Here is a 5,620-nt window from a genome sequence, read left to right as displayed (position 1 = left end):
TAATCCCTACTTTAATTAATTAAAATTTTTAATTAAATTGACAGACTGAGTTTTTTATTTAATTTTACGTATGCACATGATGCAAGCGTAAAATGATGTCATGACTTGTTTTTTTTAAATGATGGAGTCGGTAATCTTTTATTGAAAAATTATTCGAATATCATCCCAACGCTTTGGTGAAATCTCGAAATTCTCCTCACCTAGAGATATCCTTGGAAGAACTCGTCTCTACAAGCTACTCGGGAAAATCCCATCATCGGGACTCCCGCACCATTTATAAGATAAATGGTGGCATGCAATGACAGGATAAAATGATGATATCTCATGCACGCGTTTATTGATTTAGGTGATTTATAATCCACTCAATTATGTGTTTAATAATATTTATCATTTTGTTCATATACTTAATATTATTTGTTATTGATTATTTATTATTATTATTGCTTTTAGAGTTTCCTATTTAAATCTATATTCTTTAGCTAGCATAGTGAATTAATATTCCATCTTATGTATTATCTTCCTTTTTAATCAAATAAACAATTAATTAAATTAATGGTTAACTCAATTTTATTTAATGATATTTATTTGCTAATTAACTGACTACACTAACCTAGATTTAAATGTGATATTGTGTAGATTTACTTTTCTCAATATGTATCATTATTTGAGTTGATGGGTATCGAGGTTTGGAGTTTGGATTTATCCCGACACTTCGGTGAAAATTCGTCTCGAATTTCGTGTAAAAAAAAATCCCACTTAGAAGAGGCAACTCTTTACCTCTTTTAGGTGAGATTTTTCAAATAATCATTTCATTCATTTTTTTTAACTTATTATTACCATATTTATTTTATTTATTTATTATTATTATTATTTAAGAAACTAAATATATTATGAAAATTTTATATTATTGTATTTTATTTATTTAAAATATATTTATATATATTCTTCTAAACTATGCGTTTTCACCATCATTTTTATTATTATTTTTTCTGATTTTCTGATATTAAATATAGGCATTCAAAAAAAATAACTTTTACTACTATGTTTTAAATCATGACAACCAAAAATTGCAATTAATTTAATAAAATGGACTGGCCCAAAATCAATTGAAATGAGCCCAAACCAAGAAAAACGGGTTACCTTTCTGGGCTTGGACTAACCCAACTTGGTGGCCCGTGAGAGCCCAAATCTGCTGCACTAGGCCCGCCCCTTGAGGCCCACAAAGCAAGACCCAAAACGCACCGTTTGGTGCCTGTAGAACTGCTCAAAACGACGTCGTTTTGGCCCTCAAGCCCTAGGTATTTAAACCTTATTTTCTCCTTCCTCTTTTATTTTTGGCTCTTTTTTTTCTCTCTAGCCGTCACTCTCTCTATTCTCTCCCTAACTTTTCTCTTCTTCGCCGATCGATCCCTCTCTTTCCCTCTCCTTCGGCTTCCTCTTTTTTATTTCTTTCTCGCCGGCGGATCTCTTTGCTTTCTGTCGCTGGCGCCAAACTCTCTTTCTTCGGTCGGACACCTAGACAGATCCACTCCCTCTCTTCTCTCCGCTGCCAGCCAAAACTCTTCACCCTTGAACCCCTCTCCCACTCATTTCTCAGATCTAACCCCTTTTCTTTTTTGCTTTTCGTTTTCTTTTTTATTTTGTTCCTGTGGCTAGGTATTTGCTGCTAGTAGATCTAGGATTTTTTTTTGTTGTTTTTTTTTCTGTTCTTTGCAGATAGCCCTTAAAAAGTCGGGTTGTCCAAAAATTTGGACAACCTGGCGATGGAGTTCTGGCACCAGGGAGTTGGTGGCCAGAACCCCATCATGCGGGGTGGTTGGGGAAGGCGCCTAGCCATCCTTTTTTTTTCATTTTATTATTTTTTATTATTTTGTTTCATTTTATTATAATTTAAAATTATTTATTTATTTATTTGTTTTAGGTGTCTACAATTACCAATTCAAACCTCAAATATTTACTCCCTTACATTTAGATCCAATTTACCAATTGAATTTAATTTACGTTAGTTATGATGTAGCTTTTGTTGTTGAACAATACATTAATTTTACATTTTATATTTTTGTTTATGTAGCCTTTAGATTATCTTTTAAATTTTGTACAATTATTATTTTATTTTTAATTAGCGATGTTATAAAATATTTTGCATATAGTATTGTTAATTTAACTAAAGTTTGAACGTAAGCCACAAATAATTTTTTGTGTGTGTTAAAAACTGAACTGGCTAAAGTGAATGAGTAGAATGTAAAATCTACAGGCTTCTTGATCTAAAAAGTATATTTTCTTCTTCAATCAGATGCTGGCATAATCCATCATCCTAATTAATTAAATAATGATTAGGATTAAGGCAGGCTTCGATTAAATGTTGCTATTTACTGCTTAATTGAAAAGGAAAAAGAAGAAAACATCCCTTTCCTTGGCAGCCCCCAAGTGGGTCCTGAACTCTTTCTTAAATAAATCAGTCGATATATTACTACAAGCCATAAAAGCAAAGCCTCTGGTCTTGGAACAGACGGTCAAATTTAGGGAATTGACCATTTTAACGGATTGATTACAATTTTAATACCATTTTTTTTTAAAAAAAATTCAAATCATGTGTTTTTGGAGACAAACAATTTCTAAAAGTTTTGCGGTTGATAAATGATGACAAAGACGATAATTATTTGTGAATAATAATTTATAAATATATTATCCTTATTAACATGATCTATTTGCATGTGCGTGTTTCAATAATTTTTTTTATTGAAAAATTTCTCATGACATTTCTCGTATGGAGTCCATTCTTCAGGACTAAGAGCAGACTTTTTTGGTATCAGTTAAAATCGACAAGCATGCTTCAAGACTTTCTCTAGCTTCCTGACAAGGCCAAGATACTCCCAGGCACCTCCTCCTCCATTGCCACAACCTGGTTTTCAAGCCTGTTCAGTTAGGCTTCCTTGTTTTGCTCATCAACTCTCTCGTTTTTTCTTTGTTGTATCTATAAATATTTTCTTTTTAATTTTCTCTGTTTTTGGTTTCTCTCTCGTCTCTAGTCAGATACCCAATAATTTTTCAGAGATTATTTGGTTAGTAAAATTAGGAAAGAAAAGATTGAACATAACTAAAATAACAAACCATAAAAGTAAACATAACAAATAACATAACATATATATTTTATATAAATCATTAATGCCCACCAATAATTCATACATTAATATATTAAGTAATTAAACCTAAGTAACTAAACACAACCATTTAAATTAATAGGTAACTAAACAACAATAACAACTATAAACAACAATATAATATCCTATAAATATAGTATATGGTCGGGCATATTTAGATATCCTTTAATGACCGTTATCACGATGCTCTTTTCTTGCGACTTTAGTTTCGAAACCGCGCTTGCATAAATCACATTTGTATTTGATTTGTGCTCTGTGGTATTGCTTCTGGTGTTGTAGAATATCCTTCAAACTTGAACCATCATAATCACAAAGGTTGCAAAGGGAATCATAATCTCTACGACTAGCATTCCCGACAGCAATAGATGCCATTTTGAAAAGATACAAGTTAAAGTAAAATAATGAAAGATTTCTAATTAACTCTTATCAAATAAAGAAGAGAAAGAATGATTATATACAAAAAATAAATGCTTTTTGTATGAGCTGAAAGTTGAGTCATATAAAATGAATAGGTGTTATTTGAATCAGTGAAAAAAGAAAATGATTTGGTTTGTGTGATAAAAAAACTACTAAAATCATATAGATTTTGTGATTTTCAAATTCTTTTGAATTTTTATAAAAATCATGTAAGTTTTGTGACTACTCATTTTTTCTAGATGATTAACAATTAAGTGATGAATTTCAATAAATTGAATGAAAATGTATATTATACTTAATATGATATTAAAAATGTAATTAACTCATAATAATTCCAAGGTTCTTATCAAAATCTTTCTTAGACCAAATTTCTTAACATTCAGACTATCAAGTACAATTTTTATATATATGTCACATAATTTACATATGATGTCTTAATCGTCACTAAATCAAATTGCAATCATGCTTTTTTAAAAAAAAAAAAATTAAGAATTGTATTGCATTGCTTGGAAAGACCAAGTAGCCTGGCTAAGGAGAAATCAACTGGGGTCTCCGAATACAATCATATACAATTATACATCATCGTAGCACATGCTACTTCCTACGAAGCAACCCTGGAAAGACTAAAAAAAAAAACATGTCCACCTATAATCGAACAGCTCAAAATATTCAGAACAAAAAGTAGAGAAATATGGTACACAAAAAAACAACCACATCATGGCACAAGAAGTCAGTCACAAGAAAATGTAAGAGCCATAAACAGACAAAAATTGATCTTTATTTCCAATTATTGCAAGATCTGTCGTCTCTGCAACAAAAGTGAGACACCAACAGCTCAAACAAGACTCAGCAAGATAATAGTGAAATTAGAATGATTGGGGTAGATAGCATCTCCAAACACTGATCGTTAAATGTTGAATTGTCGTTAGATAATTTTAGTTCATCCCAAAACATCAATAGATATCATATATATATATGTAAAATTTTGGATGAAAAAATTCAGAACATAAATCCAAGTGGCATAGTGAATATGTCTATGCTTATATAATAAGTGTCGTGACGTGCGGGTCTGGGAACCCGTCCGCCAGACGCGACGAAAATTAAAAATCTCAGGGTGTGGGAGTCGCCACCAATCTTTTTACTAGGTGCAATTGGCCACCTATTGACTCAGTTCTAATTGATGAAGTCTTAAATTAATTTTAGGCCCGTCGAAAGAATGAGAACCGGTCCACGTTTTTAGATATGAGTTCGGGAGTGCGGTTACGCACGGAAAAGGATTAGCACCTCCGTGACGCCCGTTCTGTGAACGGTACCATTTATCTTAAGTTATCTTAATATAGCATTTTCTTAGTTTAATCTCTATTTTATTAATTAAATTGAATTGTCAGACTGAGTTTTTAACTTGGTCTTACGTATGCATATGGTGCAAGCGTAGAATGATGTCGTGACTTATTTATTTTAAATAATGGAGTCGGTAATCTTTTATTGGAAAATTATTCGAAGGCTATCCCAACGCTTTGGTGAAGTCTCGAAATCCTCCTCACCTAGAGATATCCCCAAAAGAACTCGTCTCTACAAGCTCCTCGGGGAAATCTTATCATCGGGATTCCCGTGCCATTTGCAAAATAAGAGTGGCATGTAATGACAGTATAAAACGATGGTATCTACATGCCCGCGTTTATTGATTATTTAAAAATTTTGATTATTTGTTATTATTATTTTATTATATTTTTTATTATATATATACTTTATTTTTTGGTTATTTAAATCCATGTTTGTTGTTGGTCAATTTTTTTACTTGTTTACAAAGCTTATCTAAATAATTAATTAATTAACTTTTAAACGATTAATTTAACTTTGTTTAGTAATATTTATTTGAATTAACAAAATCTTTCTACATATATTATTTTAATAATGACTATTTGGCTTAATGGGTTTTGAAATTTAGAGTTCAGATTTATCCCGACGCTTCGGTGAAAATCCGTCTCTAACTTCGCACCCGAAAATATCCACCGGAAAGAGGCAACTCTTTACCTCCCTTT

Source organism: Theobroma cacao, chromosome 3, assembly GCF_000208745.1.
Source record: "Theobroma cacao cultivar B97-61/B2 chromosome 3, Criollo_cocoa_genome_V2, whole genome shotgun sequence".
In the NCBI taxonomy this organism is placed as follows: domain Eukaryota; kingdom Viridiplantae; phylum Streptophyta; class Magnoliopsida; order Malvales; family Malvaceae; genus Theobroma; species Theobroma cacao.
Note: the sequence above shows the minus strand (reverse complement) of the source record.